Below are 27,539 nucleotides of genomic sequence, written 5' to 3'. Positions count from 1 at the left end.
AGAACCAGAATAAGAAGAAGATGAAGGAAGATAGAAGAAAGAAGAAGCATTTAAATAAAGAAATTGTCAAAAACTGTCTCTTGTCATTTTTAACATTTTTGACAGTTTTTTAGTGAAATGGTAGGGGTAAGTACCCCCTTACCATTTCACACAGGGGGGGCGGGATCTGGGGGTCCCCTTGTTAAAGGGGGCTTCCAGATTCCGATAAGCCCCCCGCCCACAGACCCCCACAACCACTGGGCAAGGGTTGTGGGGATGAGGCTCTTGTCCTCATCAACATGGGGACAAAGTGTTTTGGGGGGCTACCCCAAAGCACCCCCCCAATGTTGAGGGCATGTGGCCTGGTACGGTTCAGGAGGGGGGCCGCACTCTCGTCCCCCCTTCTTTTCCTGCGGCCTGCCAAGTTGCGTGCTTGGATAAGGGTCTGGTATGGATTTTTGGGGGGACCCCACGCCGTTTTTTTTTTTTGGCGCGGGGTTCCCCTTAAAATCCATACCAGACCTGAAGGGTCTGGTATGGAATTTAGGGGGAACCCCACGTCATTTTTTTTTTTTAATTTTGGCCGGGGTTCCCCTTAATATCCATACCAGACCTGAAGGGCCTGGTATCGAATTTAGGGGGACTCCCACGTCATTTTTTTTTTTTAATTTTGGTTCGGGTTTTCCTGTAGGGAATTCCCATGCCGTTTTTATCAATGAACTTGTATGTGTATTGTCGGCAATGCAATTGCCGCGGGTAGTTTTAAATGGGTTTTTTCCTTCCAAATGTCATTTTGCTGTCAGACTGTTCTAAACATGGGAAACATGCGCCCCTTTACAGGCATACTATAGACACCCACCAGGTACAAAATTTAAAGGAATATTACACTTTTATTGTTTGACTTTAAGCATTATTAAAATCACTGCTCCTGAAAAAACGGCCATTTTAAAAACTTTTTTTTACATTGATCCATGTCCCCATGGGGCAGGACCCGGGTCCCCAAACACTTTTTATGACAATAACTTACATATAAGCCTTTAAAATTAGCACTTTTGATTTCTCCCATAGACTTTTAAAGGGTGTTCTGCGGCATTCGAATTTGCCGCAAACACCCCAAATTGTTCGCTGTTCGGCGAACTTGTGAACAGCTAATGTTCGAGTCGAACATGAGTTCGACTCGAGCTCGAAGCTCATCCCTACAAGTGACAGTCCGCAATGTGTGACAGGTGACGTGGCAAGTAACAATCTGCATCTGGTGGCAGGCGATGTGGCAAGTGACAATTGTAGCAGGAAAGTGAAAATCCACATCTGGGGCAGGTGACTTTGCAAGTGACAATCTGCAATGTGTGGCAGGTGACGTAGCAAGTGACAATCCGCATCTGGTTGCAGGCGATGTGGCAAGTGACATGCTCAGGGCTCTCACTGATTCTGCATTATGGTGAGTTGAACTATTTCATTTTACATAACAATGTAATAATAGAAATAATGCGCTTCAATCATCCTGACACCATAACAACCATGGTGCTGTGATGATTAAAGCGCCAACACCAGCCATTTCCCTGATAAATTCCCCCCTCAAAAAACGTATTTTCTGGCAGTGCTCCTCCCGAGACTAGACTCTGGATCCACTCCTGAATACAGTAAGATACAAGAGGATTAAGAGGGCCCTGCTCAGAAGAGCTTACAATCTAAAAGGGTGGGGCAGGTGGTACAAAGGGTTGTAACTGTGGGGAATGAGCTGATGGAAGTGGTAAAAGATTAGTTAGAGACGTTATAGACTTTCCTGAAGAGATAAGTTTTCAGGGATCACCTGAAGGTAGCAAGAGTAGGGGATAACCGTACAGGTGGAGGTTGCGAGTTCCAGAGGATGGGAGAGGCTCTGGAGAAATCCTGGAGATGAGCATGAGAGGAGGAGACTAGAGAGCTTGAGAGTAGGAGGTCTTGAGAAAAGCGGAGAGGATGATTTGGGTGATATTTGGAGACAAGATTGGTGATGTAGCTCGGGACAGAGTTGTGAATGATTTTGTATGTTGTGGTTAGTATTTTGAATTTAATTTGCTGGGTGATTGGGAGCCAGTGTAGGGATTGGAGGAGAAGGTTGGCAGACACTGAGCAATTAGTAAGGTGGATAAGTCTAGCAGCAGCATTCATGATAGACTGAAGAGGGGATAGCCTATGGAGAGGCAGCCAAATGAGAAGGGAGTTGCAATAGTCAAGGCGAGAGATAACAAGGGAGTGTTATCTCTCGCCTTGACTATTGGGGGGGCATACACGTTGATGAGCCTAACTGGCTCTTCCACCTATGAGCCATCTATGACCAAAAGACGGCCACAGACTAGCTCATGGATAGAGTTAACCTGAATTGCCCACACCTGGCAAGAATGGATAACGCTGTAGATTTACAATGGCCACCCCCAGACCAGTAGGAGGGACCAAGGGTCCACTGGGAGGACAGATGAATGTACCTCCTCAAGGGAGGAGGAGCACACTGCTGAAGCATGTAGACATCACTCTGCTGAGTAGAAAGAAAGGTTAGCACCGCTTGCCTTCTAGATGTATTGTTGATACTCCTCACATTAATGGAAAAGATAGAGATTTCAGCCATAATGAAAAAAAGGTATGAGGTCTAGTCAGCAACCAGCCGAACTTACCTCCACGGAGGGGGAGTGACTCTTTCATTGCATTCTCTGCCTGTCCTGTGTTCTGGGTCAGACCCAGCTCCTCAAGGACAGCATCCATCATCTGGCTGAGGTTGAGGGTGAGGTCAGGCTCGGAGTCGGCCATGATCTCCTCCTCCTCCCCCTCCTACCCCGCAGACTCAAGGTCCTCCACTACTGGCTCTGATCCAGAGCCTGTTGGGCCGTTTGGTGGAGGCGGCGGGTTCCTCTGCTGTAGGGCTTTCTGGTTTTAATTTCTGGCTACCTGTTGGGCCACTGGTGGGGGTGGGGGTGGGAAGGGGGAGGGTGGGGAAGTCCTTGAGTGAGGACAGATCCGTGGTGTCCTCCGGCATGGAGGGGGTGGGTAGGGGTGGACGGAGGCAGTGGCAGGGGCCGGGGGGGTGGGAGGGGACCTACCTGTTCCCTTTCGAGGCTCCTTTGGCTTCTTCTTTTCTGGTGGCTTCCTTCAGGTGCTGGAAGATGATGTATCCTGGATCAGAGCTCCAGCATAGGTCCGGGTTCTCTGGGGGCAGTATTTGAAGGCATACTCTGCCAATCCACAGAGGTTGCAGGCTTTCGGCCTCGGACAGTCCTTGGTCTCGTGGCCTGCAACCCAACAGAACCTGCAAACAAGCTTTGTGCAATCCTTACCCATGTGTCCAGCATGGCCACATCTGATACAGTTGTGGGGCATGCTGGAGTAGTAGAGGCTTCATGCGGAGTTGCTCAGGGAGAAGCATGGCTGCAGGTGCTGGAGGACCCCTGAAGAGTCTCTCCTTAGCCTGAAAAACACATTCCACTTACCTATCCAAAAGCCGTTGGCATCAAGGATTCAGACTGGGTCCTTTGCCACGATGCAGAACCTCTGGAGGTAGTTGGTATGTCCTTTCTTTGAGTATGGGGGTTCCTCATGGTCATCTTCACCCGCACTTTGTCCCGCTGTATGGAACAGTTTGCAACAAAGTTACGGAAAGGGGATTCCGGGCTACAAGTCTTCACCATCTCCCAGAATCATTTGCAGACCTTAAAGGACGCAAAAGTTATAAAGAAAATACCTTTTGTGAAGGTCTGCATAGATAGCGTCTCTGCTTTGCTGAACCCCTGCTCCAACATCATCTTCTTTCCGAAGATCTCCGGGGTCATGTCGGGGACTCTTCCGTCCACCTCCTTCAGCTGCAGCACGACAGTCTGTTTCATCCAAGGCTCCAGGATTGGGAGTCAGTCTGCAGGCAGGTACGGCTTGGCTGGTCTCGGCAGGCTGGAGCCAGCCAGGGTAGGAGTGGTGGTTGAGGCGGCGACATGATCGGGGGCTTTGGACGAAGTGGCTGGAGCAGGGTTCTTCTTCATCATTTTGCTGGTCTTGTTGCTCTTCCCCATCGTCGAGGAGTTGGATGTCGCTTCATGAGTTCTTAGGCGGCTTCCTTCTGGTTCCTCGACATCTTCACTCTTTCACAGCCTTTACAAAAGCTCTTGAGCGTCTACTGCTCGAAGGTAGTAGCATAGCGTGGAGGGGAGGAGGAAAACCCGCAAACACTTTCCCTGTGGGGGCTGAGCCTCCGCCCAATAGCAGCAAGTAGGTGAAGCTGAAATTGAATCAACGATCCTACAAGGCCGAGCAGAGGGTACCCACAAGGACCAAATGGCTTGGATAGATACAAGTGGTTCTCAATGTCCTAGCTGTGAAGCAGAGACACCCCTAAAGGCTTTAGTCGATACTACACTTGATCTTAACCAAAAGGCAGAGAAGGTAATACTGAAGATCATAAATATCAATGGCACAGCATATCCTAAGTATGTACCAGCACATTTTTAGAGTAAAGGAAAAGGGGGAGATGTAGAGGGAAAGAAGGAAAAAGTAAGGAAAAGGGTAAAAGTGTGTATAGCACACATTATTCTGGGAAGGAGAACATTTAACATCAAATATAACATTCAAACATATAGTTTAGGCCAGGCACAGGGGAATATATTGATAAGGCCATTGTAGGTTAAAAGGTAAAAATGGAGCAGAAAAATAGAATGGATAGACCAAATTGAAGATCTCCTCAGCTGTGCCTGGTGTGCTCAGAAAAACATCTCAACTGTGTCCATCTTTATTTGTGCCTCCACCACAAACCATACAGGCTGCTCACCTAACTATGTGGACCTCTGTAAAAACAGATAGGTCAAACAAGCTTTCCTATAAAGGGTGTAATGGATCGCTGCTGTGCTGACAGAGCAAGAATGGGGATTTTTGTGTGTAAACACCCAAATCCATGTTCTGAGGAGACTGATCTGTTCCTAGTATATAGGAACAACGATTGGTCTCCTCCCCCAGTCAGTCCCATCCCCCCACAGTTAGAACACACACTGAGCGAACACATTTAACCCCTTGATCGCCCCCTAGTGTTAACCCCTTCACTGCCAGTGACATTTCTACAGTAATCAGTGCATTTTTATAGCACTGACCACTGTATAAATGTCAATGGTCCCAAAAATGTGTCAAAAGTGTCCAATCTGTCCACCACAATGTTGCAGTCCTGACAAAAAATTGCATATCACCGCCATTACTAGTAAAAAAATAAAAAAATAAAAATGCCATAAGTCTATTCCCTATTTTGTAGACGCTATAACGTTTGCGCAAACCAATCAATATACGCTTATTGTGTTTTTTGTTACCAAAAATATGTGGAAGTATATATATCGGCCTAAACTGATATTTTGAAAATTATATTTTTGAAAATGTCGCTCTTCTTTTGTTTATAGCACAAAAAATAAAAACTGCAGAGGTGATCAAATACCACCAAAAGAAATCTCTATTTTTGTGAAAAAAAAGAACATCAATTTTGTTAGGGTGCAGCATTGCATGACCGCGCAATTGTCAGTTAAAGTGACCATGTGCCGCATTGGAAAAAATGGCTTAATCAGTAAGGGGGTAAATCCTTCCAGGGCTGAAGTGGTTAAAGCATAACCATAACACAGAGCACATAAGGTATTATGTGCTCTTAACAGTGTTCCAGAGATTCAGAGGCGGAGCAGAGCGATTTGAGGAGAGGTTTCCATAGGAGGGGGAGATACCCTAGTTGTGCAGCTGTTTGAGGCCTTGTTTAAGTTGGTATATAGCAACAGGTTTGCCTGGATATGTGACAAACAGCTTGAATGTGTAGTCCAAGGTATATGGGATGTTGTGTTCCCAGATGGTGGAAGTTAAGGGTGCAAATTCTCTGCGTCTTTGAGCGGTTGCTGTAGATATATCAGACTATAATGTCAGGGTAGTATAAGGTTCAGGTAACGGAGAAAGATTTTTTGTTGCCAGAAGGATACGCTCTTTGGATTGGAAAAAATGGGGATGAGCTAGGACATACCGTGGTTTCTCAGCTGGGATATGAGCAGGCCTATGAATTATGTGAGCCCGATCTATAGTATGCTCTAGAGGAGAGAGCATTGGAACTAAAATTTTGAACAGTTTTTGCAGGTATGGAGATTGCTCCACTGAGGAGATGGACTCAGGGATGCCCATAAGTTTATGGTTGTTCCTACGGGAACGGTCTTCTAAATCAGCAAGTGTGGCATTAATGCGACTGAATTGCTCAGTTTGGGATTGATGAGAGTCTACTAGGTCATTGTAAGTGTTGGGATATTCAGTGAGTTGTCTCTTTACAGTGTCAGTATGGTCACCTAGATCATCTATCTGGTGTTGCATATGAGAGATAGATTTGTTGTTATCTTTCTTTAAATCTCTCTGAAGAGATAGCAGCATTTGTTTCAGGGTGTTTTATGAGACAGGATTGTCTGTGGCAGAGAGATTAGCCAGGGATGTAGCCTGTTCACCTCCAAAGCTATCATCATCAGTATCATCAGTGTGGGGGAAAGCTAAATGCTTTTTGCTTATCGCCACTGGGTGAGATGGAGAGGCAAAGGGCAAAGGGGCTGTACTCCTAGCGCTGTCCCTGTTTTGTTCTCCCCTAGGAGCTGTGCAGCTCATGGTATCCGGTGCTGTTGGAGTGGAGGTGCACTGTGAGGTTTGTGGTGCTGTGTCCTTTATAGTGCCAGCGCTAGCTTGGGATTCCCGGGGGACCGGGAGCCGCTGAAGAACTCAGTCAGCTTCCTGGGACCCGGCGGTTGATTCTTCTTGTGGGTCATGATGCTCCAGTGTATAGGAGGATGTAGGGGTGCTCAGCGGTGCGATATACCAGCCTGTAGCACTTGTCCTGCGGCTAATAGATCCCCTGTGTGGGTGGAGAGAAGGAGTTAAGCTGCCATCTCAGAGCGTGGCCAAGCTCCATCCCCACCCCCACCATCTGGGATGGTTGAGTGAATCAGGGAGGGCTGAGTGACTCACAGGCAGCATCTCTGAGACCTCCTCCTACTTCTAGAAACTTGCAGAAGATCCTAGAAGAATGGGAGTAGAGGTGAGGAGGAGCTGCCTGGAGTATTCATGAGGACCCTGACCAATCCTCAACAGATGGGTTGGCAGGGGGCAGGTCCCCTCAAATACTTAGGGTCAGCCAAGCTGGGGCAGAGAAGTTTAGGTGGAAGCTAGAGTTCGAGTGTTAGGCTGTTGGTGGCCCTTGAGGGTGCCCCATAGTCTGGGGGGTGGCCTCGGGCTTTGGTGCAAGGGGACCCTCTTCACCTCACACAGAGGTGTTCTGATCGGAGGCACATGAGCAAGTGGAGGACAGCAGGAGAATACTGCCGGGCAAATCTCCAGGGAGGAAGACAGCCAGGTGGGCTGGTGAGTGTTGCAGTTGGAGAGGATTGAGAGGCATGCCTGAGGGGACTGGGAGAGAGCAATCTGGGATGGATGCAGAGTCAGTCTGGGAGGACTGTGGAGTCTTGGCCTGGATGGCTGGAAAAAGGGGGCAGCTGCAGCCAGGTGGGCTGGCAGTGCCTTAAACGTTGGTGCTGGGATCAGTAGCCACAGGAGGAGGACAGCTAGGCACTAGGACTTTGCTACACAAACAAGGGGCAGGTGGTCCCTGCCTGTAAAGGGTTTTTGCTACTCATCTGACTAAGCCTTTGTCAGATCATCCAAACAGTGCCCTGGGTGGGGGATCCCTTTACACTTGCAGCTCCTTAGGGGTGCACTACATAATTATCAATCAGCTGCTGCACCTGCAGGGATCTAATGTGGAAATTGTCAGGGGCTGCATCACTTTGGATGTGATTTCCCTTTGTTAGTATCTCAACAAAAATTACATTTTTATTGCAGGGGATGCACAAAATGTGATTTCTGTCTGACTGATTTGTGTTTGACTTCTGGGAGAATCAGCAAGCCAATCACACAAGCGGGAAATTACATTTCAGTGTGGAGGGGCATTCTGTACACCATCTGTGTAAAGAACGCCTCCAGGTGGCCATGTTGCATTTTACAGAACATTACAGAGCTGCAGTTTGAAAAGAAAAGGTAATATTTATTAACATTCAATTACAATATGACTTTTTTGTTTGCTCATTTTTTTTTTCTCATGAAAGTGGAATTACCCTTTTTCTTCTCCGGAGTGAGTGAAGAAAAAGGAGTTTTAATTTTGTTGCCCTTTGCTGATCTCTTTCAAATTCATCAACATCTTTCCTGAGGACTGGTGATCAAAACTGAACTGCATATTCAAGATGAGGCTGAGCCAGTGTAAAGGGGTAGAATTATTGATTTATCTCTGGAACATTCACATTCACAAATTGTTTATAAATAGTCCCAATAAAATGTATCTGATTATAAGTGCTCAGCAAACAGGTCATCTCATCCCGATGGCATTCTCTAAATGAGATTTAACTAGACAAACAATCTATAATTTTTTAAAAAATTGAACATTCTATATACAGTATACTTGTTACCTATAATCCATTCTGTCATTTTTTTAAGCTGTCCCGCTATGTAAAAGAAGTCCAGTACAAATATCAGAATGGCAAGGTCATGATTTTTAATGATAAAGGAGAACTACCCAGCCCACTGGAAATTGTAAATTGGATTCCAAGAATTAATGATAGAAATACCACTGATTGGATGCTTGTGGGTCACTTTGATGGGTCCCTTTCAGAGGGTCAGCAACTTACACTAGAACCAGAGCTAATATCATGGAAAGGAGACAAGGTGAGTTACACTGGGGAAGTTGATCCAGAACTTATACAAGAAACATACTAGTTTTGACCCTAAAGCCCATCTCCAGACAAATTATAACCACCTCCTCCCATCCTGTTCTTGGACAGCCAACATCTGCCCTGACTGAGCTGTTGTAGACAGAATTGGCAAGGTCAGGGCAGAATAGGGGTGAGATTTGGTCATAAAGGTATTCAGTTGCAGAGTAGATAAGAGAAGGGCTAAAGTGGTGAAGATTTCTATAGGTTTGCTGGTAGTAGGGATAGGAGGTGTACAGGACACCAGGAATGTGTCCTGGATGGCAGGTACTGTATATTCCCCCCGTATTTGAGTTGTGGTCCCTTTAAGAGGGACAGTTTGAAGACATTGTTGAGTACTCAGGGTTTCTCATCCATGTTAGGTGAGGTGTTCCAGGGTAGTCTGGCTATAGAGGACTAACGTTCAGAGTTCTCTGGATTGATAAGTCCTTATTTGGGTTATAAAAATGGTCTGTTGTAGAGTAGATAAGAGAAGGGCTAAAGTGGTTAAGATTTCTGCAGGTTTACTGGCAGATGGGATAGGGATTAAAGATATGGAGAGTAAGAAACTGATAAGATTATGGTCAGAGAGAGGTAAATGGGTGTTTGGGAAGTTGTATGGAGTGAAGGAGTGTGTGTCTATTGCCTTAGTCCAAAGGAAGAGGTCAGGTTGAGGAGTTTGGAGGTAGCTGGGGTATAAACATTATTAGGGATGGTAAAGTCAAGAAATTATATTGGGCATTTCAAAGAAAAGAAAATAATGTAGCTGGGCAGGAAACTCATCAAGGAAGAGTGACACCAGTCCCAGAGGAAGATAAATCACAGTGCAGAGAACCTGGAGAAAAGAGAGGAATACAGTGAGCTTCAAAGAGGAGAGGGATAGAGGGAGAGGTGGAGGAAGGGCTTGAAAAGTATTTTATGAGGAGAGAAGCTTTTTTTTTTTCTTTCGCACATTTACCTGTATTTTAAAGGACAAGCTATTGGGGGAATTCCCCCTTCTTAGATTCAAGCAGCACAGAGGAGCAGTGGAAAAGTCATGAAGATGAGAATTGTCATAAACCATGTGGTAGAGATTTAAAATATTGTGCTCCATATTGAGATCATTATCTTTTTATCATACAAATTATTATTCACAGTTCAAAGGCATTTATTGTTGCAAGGTTTTATCCCCTCTGTTTTTTTTTTTCTATTTCAATACATTTTTATTGTTGTTAATAATAAAGGTAAAAAGATACAACAAGCATACTAAAGAAAAAGAGGTAGTGCAGTGCAATTTTCAAAGTACAATCATTCAATAACTAATTGATGTCAACTATCAACTTACAATGATTCACCAACATTTTTGTTTTGCAAATTATGTCTGTCTGTCCATATATATTCCAGAATTTACCAAAGGCATCATAGGACAGTGAATTAGTGGTCAACAATCTCTCGTACATGTAGTTCTGACTAATTATAATTATTGCTTCAGAAAGGTTAGGTGCTAGAGGTGATTTCCATTGCTTGAGAATTATGGATCGTGCAGCAAGAAGTATGTGAGTGATAACCGGGCGATACGTATGAAGGTATCTGTCTAAACCAATGTTAAGTAAAGCCAGTGCAGGACGGGGGGAAATATTATCCCCATGCATGTTGATATAAGTTGGAATATTCGTCTCCAAGAGCTGGTTAGAGTAGAGCAGTCCCAGAGGGTGTGTAGTTTCCTTGTAGTAATGATTAAGCACAACTGTACTGTATGAAACATGTCTTCAAGACCTGTGTGTTGGTGTCCTTTGATGTCATTTTGGTGATCAATAAACAACATTTTAGGTTACAATCGATGTGCAGCCATTTCTTCCTTTATCCTAGTAAGTTTTCTACTTGGCCACAATTGCGCCAGCATAATGGGGAACTGGAAGAGGAAAATCTTTCCATACGAAATGGGGTCTAGTACCATCTGTTAGTGATTATCGGTGCCATTCCCCAGTGGGGTACAAAATGCATTGCCTTGGCGATAGAATTGAAGGCAGCACACCATTGACTAGGGGTGAATGTGGATTTAAGATCAGTTTCCCATTTGGTCATTGTACTAGTTTTTCAGAAGACGTCTTTGTCTTGCAAAATGAAAATACCTTTCATTTGTTTATCAATAGAGATATAGAAGCACAATGCTTTTGGATGAGTGGCAAGCACGGGGGGGGGGGGGGGGGTCTTTAGTGAGAAAGTGAAGTATGCGTACACCTGTGAACATTGCCTGTCTGGGCAGATTAAATTCCTCCTCCAGCTCCACCGTGGTTTTCAGGTTACTTTGTACAAAAATGTCCCTAATTTGAGATATGCCACATTGCATCAGGTGTCTAGTATCTACCATAGGTATCATGGATTCCAGAATCCTTATAGGGAGTGACATTTTAGAGAATATGTCACATATTGCATGGTGTTTGTTTAGGTGTCTCCAAGCTAGTAGAGATGCTTGTGTGGATAAGGGCAGAAGGCCCAAATCACAAGGCTTCCATATGTTGCCTAAAAGGGGCAGGCGTAAGTCTCTAGTGGGCGATTGGGCTGTCTCAATTTCTACCCATAGTGGAGCTTCCTCCAATGTTTTATTTGGTCTAGTTGTACCGCCCAGTAGTAGTCCCTTAGGTGCGGTAAACCTTATAATAAGATATATTACTAAACTGTAAAAAAAAATTGGAATGCATGGGGAAGGGAGTTTTCTGGATTGGTCAAAAGGAGAATAATGTAACCCGCAAACAGGTTAATTTTGTGTAAGCTCTTTTGAAATTGGAACCCTGTAATGGATGGGTGGGAGCGGATTAATTCAGCCAATGGCTCAATCATTAAGTTAAATATTGCGGAGGATAAAGGAAATCCCTGTCAAGTTCCGTTATACTGAATGTTTTTGATAGTAGGCCAAAGGTATAAACCTGTGCTGATGGATTTGAGTATAATGCTAATATAGCAGAGGAAATATTGCCCAGGACACCAAATTTTGATAGCACAATAGACATGTAATGCCAATGCACCCTATCAAATGCCTGTGTCTATAGCCAACAGCAGAGAAGGCGTTTGAGTTTTTTTAGCATAGTGAATCACATTGAGAATTCTTCTGGTTGCATTGGAGGTTTGTCTGCCTGTGTCAAATCCCATTTGATCTCTTTTGATCAGAGTGGGTACAACATTCATTAGTCATCTAGCTAGCAGTTTGGCAAAAAATTGGACATCAGAGTTCAATAATGATATGGGATGGAAGTTAACAGGAGTTGTGGGGTCCTTCCCTAGTTTGGGTAGAGTAATCACATAAGCCTTCAGCATCTCCAGGGGAAATTAAGACATTGATATTGCTCTGGTGAATACAACGGTCAGGTGTGGGGTAAGGATAGTACTAAAAATGTTGTAATACTCATTTGAAAAGCCATCTGGCCCAGGGGATATGCCGTTTGGAATAGATGTATGATTTTGGATACTTCTGAGGAGGAGAAGTGTTGCAGTTGTTCTGCAGAAAGGGTGGGAAAGTGCAGGTGATCCAGGAATTGTTGTATATCAGAATTACATGGCTGGGGGGGTGCCATGATCTTCCCTTAAATTATAGCGTGCTCCATAATAGTTAGCAAATTCATCAACTATCTCTTTTGGGTTGCTTATTCTATGTTTGAGAGTGGGATGAATAAGGTGGGAGATTTGAAATCTAGCCTGTAGGATCTTAAACCTATTAGCAAGAAACTACCCTGCTTTGTTGGTGTATGCGTAATAGCTAAGCCTAATACCTAGTACACACGATCGGACTTTCCGCCAACAAAACCATAGAATTTTGTTCCGAAGGGCGTTGTCTCAAACACTGAGGGGGCTAGGGAGGAGGTGGAATCTTTATGGGTAGAGCTCCAAAGGGATGAAGCTAAGGGGAAAATAATACTGGGAGTATGCTATAGGCCCCCTAACCTGAGGGAGGAAGTGGAGACGGATCTCCTATCACAAATTGGATTAGCAGCAAGGATGGGAAGTGTTATCATAATGGGGGATTTTAATTATCCAGACATAGACTGGGCGGAGGGAACCGCGCATTCATTTAAGGCTCGCCAGTTCCTTAGTGTCTTGCAGGACAATTTTATGGGTCAGATGGTAGACGCACCAACTAGAAATAAAACATTACTAGATCTACTGATTACCAACAATACAGACCTGATAACAGATGTGGAAATACGGGGCAATTTAGGTAACAGCGATCACAGGTCAATTAGTTTCAGTATAAATCACACAAATAGGAGATATGAAGGGAACACAAAGACACTGAATTTCAAAAGAGCCAACTTCCCTAAACTACAAACCTTGCTAAAAGGCATAAATTGGGATAAAATATTAGGAACAAAGAATACGGAGGAGAGATGGGTTTGCTTTAAGAGCATATTAAATAAGGGCATTAGCCAATGTATCCCATTGGGTAATAAATTTAAAAGAGCGAACAAACATCCTGGATGGCTTAACTCCAATGTAAAAATGCATATAAAAGCAAAGGAGAAGGCCTTCAAAAAATACAAGGTTGAGGGATCATCCACAGCATTCAGAATTTATAAAGAATGCAATAAGAAATGTAAGGGTGCAATTAGGATGGCTAAGATAGAACATGAAAGACACATAGCGGAGGAGAGCAAAAAAATACCAAGAAATTCTTTAAGTATGTAAACAGTAAAAAAGGGAGGACAGACCATATTGGCCCCATAAAGAATGAGGAAGGACATCTGGTTACAAAGGATGGGAAGATGGCAAAGGTATTGAATTTATTCTTCTCCTCAGTCTTCACGAGTGAATCGGGGGGCTTCAGTAACCAAAACTGCAGTGTTTATCCTCATGACACAACACAGGAAGCACCTACATGGTTAACAGAGGACGGAATTAAAATTAGACTTGAGAAACTTAACATTAATAAATCACCGGGACCAGATGGCTTGCATCCGAGGGTACTTAGGGAACTCAGTCAGGTGATTGCCAGACCGTTGTTCCTAATTTTTACAGACAGTCTATTGACTGGAATGGTACCAGCTGTTTGGAGAAAAGCCAATGTAGCACCAATATTTAAAAAGGGCCCAAAAAACATCCTTGGGAATTACAGACCAGTTAGCCTAACATCAATAGTATGTAAACTCTTGGAGGGGATGATAAGGGACTATATACAAGATTTTAGTAATAAGAATGATATCATTAGCAGTAATCAGCATGGATTCATGAAGAATCGTTCTTGCCAAACCAATCTATTAACCTTCTATGAGGAGGTGAGTTGCCATCTAGATAAAGGAAGGCCCGTAGACGTGGTGTATCTGGATTTTGCAAAAGCATTTGACACAGTTCCCCATAAACGTTTGCTGTGCAAAATAAGGTGCGTTGGCATGGACCATAGGGTGAGTACATGGATTGAAAACTGGCTACAAGGGCGTGTTCAGAGGGTGGTGATAAATGGGGAGTACTCAGAATGGTCAGGGGTGGGTAGTGGGGTCCCCCAGGGTTCTGTGCTGGGACCAATCCTATTTAATTTGTTCATAAACGACCTGGAGGATGGGATAAACAGTTCAATCTCTGTATTTGCAGACGATACTAAGCTAAGCAGGGCAATAACTTCTCCGCAGGATGTGGAAATCTTGCAAAAAGACCTGAACAAATTAATGGGGTGGGCGACTACATGGCAAATGAGGTTCAATGTAGAAAAATGTAAAATAATGCATTTGGGTGGCAAAAATATGAATGCAATCTATACACTGGGGGGAGAACCTCTGGGGGAATCTAGGATGGAAAAGGACTTGGGGGTCCTAGTGGATGATAGGCTCAGCAATGGCATGCAATGCCAAGCTGCTGCTAATAAAGCAAACAGAATATTGGCATGCATTAAAAGGGGGATCAACTGCAGAGATAAAACGATAATTCTCCCGCTCTACAAGACTCTGGTCCGCCCGCACCTGGAGTATGCTGTCCAGTTCTGGGCACCAGTCCTCAGGAGGGACATACTGGAAATGGAGCGAGTACAAAGAAGGGCAACAAAGCTAATAAAGGGTCTGGAGGATCTTAGTTATGAGGAAAGGTTGCGAGCACTGAACTTATTCTCTCTGGAGAAGAGACACTTGAGAGGGGATATGATTTCAATTTACAAATACTGTACTGGTGACCCCACAATAGGGATAAAACTTTTTCGCAGAAGAGAGTTTAATAAGACTCATGGCCACTCATTACAATTAGAAGAAAAGAGGTTTAACCTTAAACTACGTAGAGGGTTCTTTACTGTAAGAGCGGCAAGGATGTGGAATTCCCTTCCACAATCGGTGGTCTCAGCGGGGAGCATTGATAGCTTCAAGAAACTATTAGATAAGCACCTGAATGACCGCAATATACAGGGATATGTAATGTAATACTGACACATCACACACATAGGTTGGACTTGATGGACTTGTGTCTTTTTTCAACCTCACCTACTATGTAACTATGTAACTATGTCTTGCATACACACGGCCACACAAATGTTGGCCAACCATTACGAATGTAGTGACGTACTAGACGTACTACGTGGTTTTTCAGCTCTTTAGCCTTTACCCTTTGGGCTCCTTCTGCTAATTTTGTGTTAGTAGAAGTTTGGTGAGTGTTGATTAGCGCTTTTCAGTTCACATTTTTCATTTCATGCTTTTCAGTTTGTTTCTGAACGGCCGTTCGTCAACCAGACATGTTGCAGAATCGGAGGGGATATTATGTTATTTATTATTGGCCTTGGAGTTATTGCTTTGACATTATTTTTTGGTTGAATAATGATTTGATTTGGTATATTTTCTATATTTTTGGATGCATAGAATGCACATTTTTGGTTAAGTTCTATTGGCAGATAGCATGTCTAATTTTATTTGTTTTCTTTTTTAATGCACAATAAAAAAAGTGGAGGATAATATTTGTGTTTTACTTCAAATGGCAGTTTGGGAGTAGACAGTTACATTTTGAAAAATACAATGTAAAATTGACAAGGGACACCAACATGGTTGTATCTTTGATCTTAAAAACTACGGGATAATGGTGTTGTGGTAACTTGCCCACAAATAAATAAATAAATACATACATAAAAGCATAATAATATTATTCTTGATATCACTAAAAAAAAAAAGCCTTTGAAAATGAGTTTGCAATAACTCCATCAGTATCACCAGCAATGCAGCTTCATTATTATCCCATTAAAGAAGAAGAGACTATGCACTGCATACACTACATCACTAAACGCGATTTCATAATTAGCCATGTCATGAATGTTAATTCTCCATTACGAATGCTAGTTTTCAAGACCGACCGCTTCTGGCTCGTCCTTGCTTCTAAGCATGCATGTTTGTACTTTGGACTTGTAGCGGTACCCCCATGAGGGCTGCTGATTGACTCTATACCCCACTGGCTACCCCACCTCTGCAGATCCTCTCTTACCTCCAACACCTTGGGTTCCATTCTGCAATGTGGCACTAGCAGTAAGAAACTCACACAATATCACTGAACCACTCAGAAAGATTTACTGAGATAAGTAATGGAACACAATGAAAAGCATGAATGAACACAAGTTATGATTGATAACAGTTATCACTTAATGCACATATACAGAACATTTAACTTTATAATTACCAAAGGGGGTATATGTGAACAGGTGCACAGAAGGATAGGGACTCAATATCTTCAAGACATATATTAAATACCTTCCCATTGAGGCCTTAACACACAGACCAAAATGCAGTATATAATCTTTACATTCAGTAACACATTGTAAAATTAAGCACATACACTAATGGCTCCCCCTAGGCGATAATTCAAAGATCAACTTGTGAGTAGAGCAGCAATGCTTAGTAAAAGAAGAAGATGGTGAAAGTTCTTTAAACTCCAGATGTCTTCAGCTAGCCTGGTGGTTAAACTGCAGTATATTGTTGTAATTTGTAATCCACAGAGACAAAAGGAAAGACATGACGGTAGAACAAAAGGTGTGCTGATGATTGCTTAACTGAAGAAATATCACCACTTGTAGATTCCTCTTTAAAATCACCTCAGTGGAACTACAAGTCTCACCAGCAGTCTGTAGAAAGAACTCACTCAGCAATTCTGTAATCTCTACTGGAATGGGCAGGTGCCCTGCCACCACAATAGATTCCCCTCCTGGTGTCTCCGTCTGGTGAAAATGGTGCCGCCACGCCGTGCTGCAACTCCAGATGGATTGAAGTGCAGGTGGATTCCAGTTGCTCTGAAGCACAGGCTTGCTAGAATAGCAGGGCTGTCCTCCAAGATCCCTCAGAGGCTGGCGATCCGGCTCTCTGCTGTATAGGCCAGAGGCCACAGTCTCTTACTCCTGGTCACACATAGACCTCCTGCTGGCAGGTTTTGATTGGCATCCAGAGAGGCTGAAAACAGGTTGTGCCTCTCCTTTTATCACTCCACCCAGCAGGCAGTTCTGTGCACTTTGCATTGTCTGTCCTGTAGTCCAGGACTGGTCCAGTTAACAGAGTCACTTCCTCCTCCAGACTACATCTCCCACAATCCTTTGCTGCATTATTCTCAAAGAGTAAGGACAAATCCTAACAGAGCCCAGAAGACACTAGGGGGAGCGAAACTCATTTGCAAACAACAACAAACTGTTCAATTATAATGACTATAGTAGCAAACCCCTGGCCACAGACTTTTGTCCAACGGACTTGTGTACACACGATTAGAAAATCTGACAACAAACATTTGTTGGCGGAAAATATTAAGACGTGCTAGCCAACATTTGTTGGTAAAAAGTCCGACAACAATTGTCCAATAGAGCATACACACGGTCGGATTTTCCGCCAACAGCCTGACATCGAACATTTCCCATTGGAAAATCCGATGGTGTGTACGGGCCTTAAGTTTCTTAAGGTACTTATCATACTGATCAGTCAGCAAGGATCATAAGTCTACTTTTAGTTTGGAGAGGGAATCGGAGATAGTTGGTATAGGGTTTTCTTTGTTTTGGAGTTCCAGAGTGTGGATCTCCGAGAGGAGGCTAGACAGTTTAAGGTTGTATTTTTGCTTTTTGGCTCTAGAGCCTGCTCTTCGGTTGTTGGGTCCTGCAAAATTCTTACATTACAGCACCAAACTGATACTCGGTCTAGAGGTGACTGCTCCTCTAGCGTTACCAAAATTGCAGCATGGTCAGACCATGTTATATCTTGGATAGAGGAGGAGGCTATCATCTGGAGCAACCACTTATCAGTGACAAACAGGTCTATGTGAGAGTAGGTACTATGACTGGAGGAGAACGTGTAATCTCTTCAGTTAGCATTCTGACATCTCCAGGCATAGTAGCCTTCCTCTACATGGAACAATGACCTTAATGGTGGAGCGCAACCTTTATGGGGCGTACACACGGTCGGACTTTTCGTCTACAAAAGTCCAACGGACGCCGACGGACTAAAGCTGGCTGGTAATCCGATCGTGTGTGGGCTTCTCCGGACTTTCAGCAGACTTTTTCAGCCTCAAATCCGAAGGACTTTAGATTTGAAACATGCTTCAAATCTTTACGTCGTATCTACGACGGACCCCGAAATCCGCTCGTCTGTGTGCTAGTCCGACGGACAAAAACCCACGCTAGGGCAGCTATTGGCTACTGGCTATGAACTTCCTTATTTTAGTCCGGTGTACGTCATCACGTACGAATCCATCGGACTTTTGTGTGGTCGTGTGTAGGCAAGTCCGTTCGTTAGAAAGTCTGCTGCAAGTCCGCCGAAAGTCCGCCGGACAGGCTGTCGGACTTTTGTAGACGAAAAGTCCGACCGTGTGTACGCCCCATTAGAATGTGAGTTGGAATCTATTTGGGGGTCAACTGTGAAGTTGAATTCCCCACACATTAACAAATGCCCGTACTTAATAGATAATACAATTGTAAATACTCTACGCATAAAGCGAAGTTGGTGGGAGTTGGGTGCATAAATGGTTACTAAGGTGAAAGGCTTAGTGTTAATATCACAAGTAAGGATGATGTATCGTCCTTCGTCATCCAGTAGTGAGCTCCTCCTTGAAAAGTGACCATGTTCCTAATGGCCAACATGACTCCCTTCTTTTTTTTCTGATGCGTTTGCTAGAAAGATGTGGGGGTAGTTCCTGTGGGTACATTTAGGGGCTGCCATTGCTTGAAAGTGTGTCTCTTGAACATTTACAATGTCTGCTTTTGCCTTGGACACCTTTTTCCAGCGTGAGAACCTCTTTGCGGGATAATTAAGGCCTCTTGCATTGACGGAGAGGCACTTAAGCGGCATTACATATTAGGTAGGAGATTGATTGGGTCACTATGGATCATAAGTATGTGACGTGGCAGAGGTTCTTGTAGTTGGTAGTTGGTAACACAGTTTGCTAAATGGTCAGATTTACAGCTCATAAGGCATGCACTTGTACTAGAAAACCGGTGATAGGAAAGAACTAATAAGGTGAAAACAGTAAACAACAAGTGTAAAATAAAAAGGGCCTGAGGATGGGCCCATGAGCAGATTTAACTGCAATAACACCTGAGGGGACCATAGGGGTGTATACATCACATTCCTGTGGCTGGAGACTTGAAGAGGTAGTATATGTGAAGTTTCAGAATTCAGGTATCACCATTAGCAGATTTCTTGGATGAATGCTTGTGGGACACAACTTGCCAGGGGTCAGCAAGGGCTTCAGACCTAGGTGGTCGAGGATCAGTAGGAGGAGAATAAGGGAGTATGCCCCATTGGTGTAGGGCTTGCACGCCTGCTTCCAATGTTTTCACCGAAGAGGTGGTTCTATTGTGGGTGATGGAGAGGGTTGCAGGGTACTTCCATCAATGGGGAAACTTGTGGTTCCTTAAGGCTTTTGTGACTGTGATGAGATTCCTACGGCGCTGAAGGGTGTGTTGTGGCAGATCAGGGAGCAGTTGCAACCTGGAGTAGCGCTTTGGTAGGTTATTTCTTTGGTGAAAGGTTGACATGATTCTGTCTTTTGTTTGGTAAACGTGCACCTGAAAGAGGACATCTTGTAGTAATTTGGGAAGTAAGAAGGATGGTTTTGTTCATTTGTGGATTATATCTATGACCAGCTCAGCTTCTGACAGGGATGGCACCACTGTGGGAAATAGCTCCTGTGCATATTGCTGCATCTGTGTGGTGGGGACAGATTCATGGATCCCTCTCATCTTAATGTTGTTCCTCCTTGACCTGTCCTCCATGTCTGCCACTATCACTTTAAGCCACATAATTTCTTTTGATTGTGCAGTATGTGCATCAACTAACGTATTGAAGGATGCTGCACAGAGGCGGCTCTCTAATTAGGCAAATTAGGCAGTCGCCTAAGGCCTCGGACTCACAGGGGCCTCGCAACGAGCTAATTTGCCTAATTAAAGAGCTTGAGATGGGTAGAAATAGCAGCGCCCGGGTGGCTGGAGGACGGGGTGAGTAGCAGAGCTCCCATCTCTACTGCACTAGATGCTCTGTATCACATTCCCTGCCTGTGTGCTCGGCCAGTGATCACTGGCTCCTCCGGGTCGCTCTCTCCTTCCCCATGCAGCACCGCGCAGCCCAGAGTCATCCCCAGCCAGAGCTCTGCCCCCCGAGTCGGCTGCATCCATTCAGGAGCACTGTACACTTCTACCGCGCAATGTTTAAGCACACAGGTGCAGCCGTATGAGAGCCGGAGGACACTGCAGGCTTGTCTGCCAGCCCCCCTTCTCCCATCATACACAGATCTTCCTCGCCTCAGAGATATGCTGATTGCCCTGTCTGTGCTGCTGGAGGAAGTCCAGGCAGCCATGAAGCGTGCCCTTGCAGACTTGCTCAAGGTGAGTGAGACTCCATATCCCCCACAGACAATTCCATACTCCACTCAATCCCCCCATCTCCCATGGGGACAGGGACCCTCATCTTAGCTAGGGACTAGGGACCCCATCTCACCCAGGGACAAAGACCCCCATCTCACCTAGGGACAGGGACCCCCATCTCACCCAGGGACAGGGACTCTCATCTCACCTAGGGACAGGGATTCTCATCTCACCTAGGGACAGGGACCCCTTCTCGACTGGGGACAGGGACCCCATCATACCTGTGGACAGGGACCCCCATCTTACCTGGGGACAGGGACACCCTTCTTTCCTGGGGACAGGGACCTTTCTCACCCAGAGACAGGAACCCCTTCTCACCTGGGGACAGGGACCCCCATCTCACCTGGGGACAGGGACCCCTTCTCCCCTGGAGACAGGGACCCCCATCTCCCCTGGGGACAGGGACACCCTTCTCCCCTGGGGACAGGGACTCCCATCTTACCTGGGGACAGGGACACCCTTCTCCCCCGGAGACAAGGACCCCCATCTCACCTGGGGACAGGGACACCCATCTCACCTGGGGACAGAGACCCCCATCTCAGCTATGGACAGGGACCTCCATCTTACCTGGGGACAGGGACCCTTCTCACCTAGGAACAGGAACCCCAATCTCACCTGGGGACAGGGACTACTTCTCACCTAGGGACAGGGACCCCTTCTCACCTGGGGACAGGGACCCCCATCTCAGCTAGGGACAGGGACCCCATCTCAGCTAGGGACAGGGACAACCATCTCCCCTGGGGACAGGGACACCCTTCTCCCCTGGGGACAGGGACTCCCATCTTACCTGGGGACAGGGACACCCTTCTCCCCTGGAGACAAGGACCCCCATCTCACCTGGGGACAGGGACACCCATCTCACCTGGGGACAAAGACCCCCATCTCAGCTATGGACAGGGACCCCCATCTTACTTGGGGACAGGGACCCTTCTCACCTAGGGACAGGAACCCCAATCTCACCTGGGGACAGGGACTACTTTTCACCTAGGGACAGGGACCCCGTCTCACCTGGGGACAGGGACCCCCATCTCACCTGGGGACAGGGACCCCCATCTCAGCTAGGGACAGGGACCCCATCTCAGCTAGGGACAGGGACCCCCATCCCACCTGAGGACAGGGACCCCTTCTCCCCTGGGGACAGGGACCCCTTCTCCCCTAGGGACAAGGACTCCTTCTCACCTACAGTAGGTACAGCATTGATAGAGACAGAACTCTAGCACCAAGACAGAGTGCACTGAGAAAAAGTGCCCTGACACCAGCACTGAGAACACACTGACGCCAGTGCTCAGAGAGTGCACTGACACCTGCGTTGAGATAGAGGACACTGAAACCAGAACTTTAAGGCTGTTAATATATGCAATTTATGCAGTTAATTTTGGGGCCTCATGTCTAAGTTATGCCTAAGGCCTCACAAAGTCTAGAGCCACCTCTGATGCTGCATATTCTCCCATAGAAGACTCTACATGGTCTATTTTCTCTCCCAGATCCTGCACTTCGATTCTGAATTGTTTCACATAGGACATTAGGTCAGAATGCAGGAAGGATCTTAGAGAGGTTAACATCACCTTCAGAGTGGTATCAGAAATAGGTTGGCCCAGTGTAGGGAAGGCATCAATGGGATCAGGAATGGCTGGTTGAGGCACAGTATAAGAAGCCTTCACTCACCTCCATGCCAGGGTCCTGTTCTGGTCTCTGTGGAGAGTCCTGGCATTGCTTTGATTTTGCAGGGCTTCTAGAGGAGGTTGTAGAAGCACCAGAAGACCCTCCGCTCTCTGGGTTTCCTATTTGTTTTTTATTCAGGGCTGTATTATGGCTCTGCTTTGAGCTGATGGCGACTCCATGTGTCTGGAGTGGCCGCGGACCGTAGCTATTTTGTTGGGAACAATTCTGTGGCTGCTGAAAGAAACCTGGTATCTTGCGAAGCTGCAGTAGGTCTTTGCAGCAGCTTGTCATTAAGTGGAGGTGCAGGGAGAGGATGGGGTGATCTGGTGTCCAGTGTGGGCAATGGTGGTCACGATAACTGCAGTTGTCCCCGATGGCTGAGCAGAGCTGCTAGATCAATCGGCCATGTCCTTGCTCAGATGCCAAGCCCCCTCCGTTTTGTCTCCTTTTTTTTCCATGTCCTCAGAATGAAGCTTCCTGCTGAATATTATTATATTATATTATTATACAGGATTAATATAGTGCCAACATCTTGTGAAGCAGTTTAAAATATAAAGGGCCCTGCTCCTGCAAGCTTACAATTTAAGAGGGAGGGCTGGCGAAACAAAAGATAGTGACTGTGAGGGAGGAACTGATGAGGGAAGTAGAAGATTTGGTTGCTAGCTGGAGGCAGGATAAACCTCCCTGAAGAGATGAGTTTTCAGGGATCAAGTAAAAGTGGACAGAGTAGGATATAACTGGACAGATTGGGTTAGGGAGTTCCAGAGGATAGGAGAGGCTCTGGAGAAGTCCTGGACATGATTAATGTATGTCTGAGGTTGGGTGGTTGGCTGAAGGTCAGCACTGGGTGTTGTTGGAATATTCCTTTCAGGGTTCTGTCCTCTGTTATGATGGGTTTCATCTATTTCATTATCTCTCTCATCCCTTCTAGTGCTGGATTGTATATGATTACTAGATGTAAATGGCTATTTCTTTTCTTCTTTTTGTATTGTAGGAGATTTTATCTTTGGATTTTTAAGGCAGCGTTTATGCTTGTAACTGATAGTTTTGTTGCTGTAACCTTTCTAATGTAAGGATTCTGCTAGTACACCTAGATGCCAATTTCTGTCTTCTGGTTCAGAGCATATGTTCAGAGCATATTCCGTGTGGTATCCAGACTAATGAAGGGTCACTTTCTGGAATGGTTCATGTGTTTCTACCAATTAAACACTAGAATCTTGGCTTACTTACATTATTACTGAATATCTATAGTTTTGTTCTTGAATAGTTCATATTGTTCTATATTATCTTAGGTCCCAAGGGGTTGATGCTCCGAGGAATGTCTTCCAGGGTTCAGAAAATCTGTAAGAGAAGGATATCATCCATGTTGTTATAATTGTGCTCCATGTTCAGAAGGAGAAATATCAAACCATTCTGGTAAGCTTTATGTTTCTTCAAATAGAAACTCTGGCATTGGATTAGAAAATTAAAATTGTATTGGATTAAAAAATTAAAATGATGGTTCTGTAACCACTTTTTTTACACTTTGCAGGCTGAACATCTATGTATGAAATTAATGATTACTGATGCTACCTTTCTGCCATTTTTGAAAGAAAGATTGCTGTACTTTTCTTCTACCACTGACCCTTCTGGGAGTGTTGGAGGCTTTCTCAAGCAAGCAATGGGAATCAGCTTCCTCCTACTGTCTGCCGAGAACGCCTCCAACAATTTTGCACTTATCAAAAAGTAATAGCATGGAAAATTATTACACGGAAGAGGCCAAAACTGTCAAATGGTTTCATTCTTGTTATACCATGCTTAATGTTATTTTCACTTATTTTTACTCTACAGACAGTAAAAGCTGCAAGAAGTGTCCTGAAATGGAATGGCCTAACAAAGCTAAAAATATTTGTATTGACAAGGTCAATTAATATTTATCATACGAGGAGGATATTCTAGTTTTATTTTTTTCTGTAACTTCAGTCATATTTGCTACCACATCTCTCTTTTTACTTGGACTATTTTTTTGGTTTCGGAACACTCCCATAGTCAGAGCCAATAACCGGAACCTCAGCTTCATTCTGCTCTTCTCCCTCATACTGAGTTTCCTTTCTGTATTCCTGTTCCTTGGCTGTCCTGTGGATTTTACCTGTATGCTGTAACAAGTCACTTTTGGAGTTCCCTTCACCATCTCAGCATCTTCTATTCTAGCCAAAACCATCATGGTCTTCATTGCTTTTAAAGCCACCAGACCTGGTAGCTCTTGTAGAAAGTGGGTGGGAGTCAAACTTCCCAATACAGTCATGTTATTCTGCTCATCCATTCAGGTTATGAATTGCATTCTCTGGTTGTCCATCTCGCCACCATTTCAGGAGTATGACATGGACTCTGATCCTGGGAAGATCATCATTCAGTGTAACGAAGGGTCAGTTATCGGGTTCTACTCTATGTTGGGTTATATGGGGTTTCTGGCAGCTGTGAGTTTTGTTCTGGCTTTCATGGTGAGGACATTACCAGACAGTTTTAATGAGGCCAAGTACATCACCTTCAGCATGCTGGTGTTCTGCTGTGTTTGGATTGCCATGATCCCGGCCTATCTAAGCACCAGAGGGAAATACATGGTGGCTGTGGAGATATTCGCCATATTGACCTCCAGTGCTGGAATATTAATGTGTATGTTTTCTCCAAAACTCTACATTTTACTTTTCAAACCTGAACTGAATACAAAGGAAACAATGCTGGGGAAGAGAATGCTGTAAACGTAACACATTGATTTAATGTATAATGCTGTAGACCAGATTAAACAAATTCAGCCATATTGTTAAATGATCATCATCATTATGAATGACATTAACCACGTCATTATGATTTTTTGTGTATATTAACTACCTCCTGTCTGCCTATTGTACATAAGTGGATGGAAGGTGGATGTTACAGGGTGGCAAACTATATTACAGCTTATTTTTTTTAATTTCTTTTACATGCCCCTTAGCATGCACAAGCAAAGCACTGTGACTACACTGTCCATTGGATGGTGCACAAAACTAGGCTATGACTAGGGTTGAGCTATATGACCCTCTGTTCGTTTCGCACCAGAACTTCAGATTATTGCAAAAGTTCAGAACCGAATAACGAACCCCATTAAAGTCTATGGGACCCAAACTGGAAAAAAATCAAAAGTGTCCATTTTGAAGGCTTACGGTATATGCAAGAAATTGGGCATACAATGGTTATGGTGGTCCGAGTACTGCCCTGGGGGACATGTATCAATCAAAAAAAGTTTGTAAAAAATTTAATTTTCAAATGAGCAGTGATTTACTGATGCTTAAAGCAGAACTCAGGGATTGGAAAAAAACCTCATTAGTATACCACCCACACCAAACACTAAGCAGTTATTACATGTGTGAAATTTCTTACCAGTGAAGAGAAAAGTCTAACTGAATTTTCAGGAAGTCCTCTCTGTAATTCAAAAAATACATAATGTATTCTGCCAAGGAGGAGTTGTTAGAACAGTGATTGCTTCATATACTCTCCTCTCTCTCTACAATGTAATCAAACTACACTTTCCATGAATCTTTGGGATTGGAGTGAATGTGGGAGGGTATACTAGGCCTGTACATGTAAATGTGAACAAGCCCACTTCAACATAAATCACATCCCTCACTCTACACCAGCTACACTGCTCAGTAACACACAGAAGGATAGGTAGGTTACAGTCCTATAAATGCAAAGCATGTTTGTGCTCTCCCCCTCTAGCCACAACAGGAGATAAACATATAAATACATGATTACTGAACTGTAGACACATGCCCATAATTCTATATTATACACATTGTACTCTGCTGTAATTCAGTATTAGAAATATTCCTTCTCCTACAGTAGCTTTGAGATCTTACAGTAATCAATGCTTGTATGGTGTATATGAGCACATCCCTAGCCAAACCAAAGAAAGAAAGAGCCGGGCCATGCTGCTTTACATTGGCATGTGGCACAGGTAAATGTCAGCATGAGAAAAAAACAAAAAAGTGCAGTGCTAACTTACTAATTAATAGCACAATAATAGTGGAACCCTCTAATGTATGGAAATCTCCATAAACTTCAGTATCAGCACAATACCAGTCTCTGTGATATGTAAACTCACATATAATACACATCAAATTGAAAATAAGACATATAAAATGACTACAAACTTTGCAGGCATGGTGGAAACCCCTCCTACAGATATTTTCCATGGACTGTGTCAGTAAAGCAGTGGACAGTGTCCACTCTGCTTATCAGTGCTCATAAGTGTAGCCTCATCAGTGCCCAATCAGTGCAGCATATCAGTGTTGCATTATCAGTGCAGCTTTTTAGTGCACATAAGTGCATCCTTAGTGCCCATTAGTGCAGTTTATCGGTGCAGCCTAATCAGCATCGCCTCAGTGCAGTTTATCAGTGACCATACAGTGCCTTTAGTTCAATGTTTTTTTTTTAATCTGAATTTTATGTGATGGATCAGAACACAATAGTCTAAGTTGGTGAAGTAAAATTTGAAAAATATATACATAAAACTATTTTTCAGAAATAAAAAAACTGGTAATTGGCATGTGCGTATGTATTCACCTTTGTTATGAAGCCCATAAAAAGCTCTTCTGCAACCAATTACCTTCAGAAGTCACATAATTAGTGAAATGATGTCCACCTGTGTGCAATCTAAGTGTCACATGATCTGCCATTACATATACACACCTGTTTGAAAGGCCCCAGAGGCTGCAACACCTAAGCAAGAGGCACCACTAACCAAACACTGCCATGAAGACCAAAGAACTCTCCAAATAAGTAAGGGGCAATGTTGTTGAGAAGTCAGTGTTAGGTTATAAAAAATATCCAAATCTTTGATGATCCCTAGGAGCACCATCAAATCTATTATAACCAAATGGAAAGAACATGGCACAACAGCAAACCTGCCAAAAAACGGCCACACACCAAAACTCGAGGACCGGGCAAGGAGGACATTAATCCGAGAGGCAGCACAGAGACCTAAGGTAACCCTGGATGAGCTGCAAAGTTCCACAGCAGAGACTGGAGTATCTGTACATAGGATGACAATAAGCCGTACGCTCCATGGAGTTAGACTTTATGGCAGAGTGGCCAAGAGAAAGCCATTACTTTCAGCAAAAAACAAAATGGCACGTTTTGAGTTTAGGAAAAGGCATGTAGGAGACTTCCAAAATCTATGGAGGAAGGTGCTCTGGCTTGATGAGACTAAAATTTTACTTTTTGGCCATCAAAGAAAAGCTATGTCTGGCGCAAACCCAACACATCACATCACCCAAAGAACTCCATCCCCACAGTGAAACATGGTGGTGGCAGCA

At 44.3% G+C, this 27,539-nt stretch overlaps 1 pseudogene; it reads right to left on the bottom strand.

Moving 5' to 3' along the window:
• Positions 1 to 3,102: 3,102 nt before the first annotated feature.
• The window catches only part of LOC141139656 (uncharacterized), a 66,416-nt pseudogene continuing 41,979 nt past the window's right edge, over positions 3,103 to 27,539 (bottom strand).

Source organism: Aquarana catesbeiana, linkage group LG01 (genome assembly GCF_042186555.1).
Source record: "Aquarana catesbeiana isolate 2022-GZ linkage group LG01, ASM4218655v1, whole genome shotgun sequence".
NCBI lineage: Eukaryota > Metazoa > Chordata > Amphibia > Anura > Ranidae > Aquarana > Aquarana catesbeiana.
The sequence above is the reverse complement of the archived record's forward strand: the minus strand, read 5'-3'. Positions and strand labels throughout refer to the sequence as shown.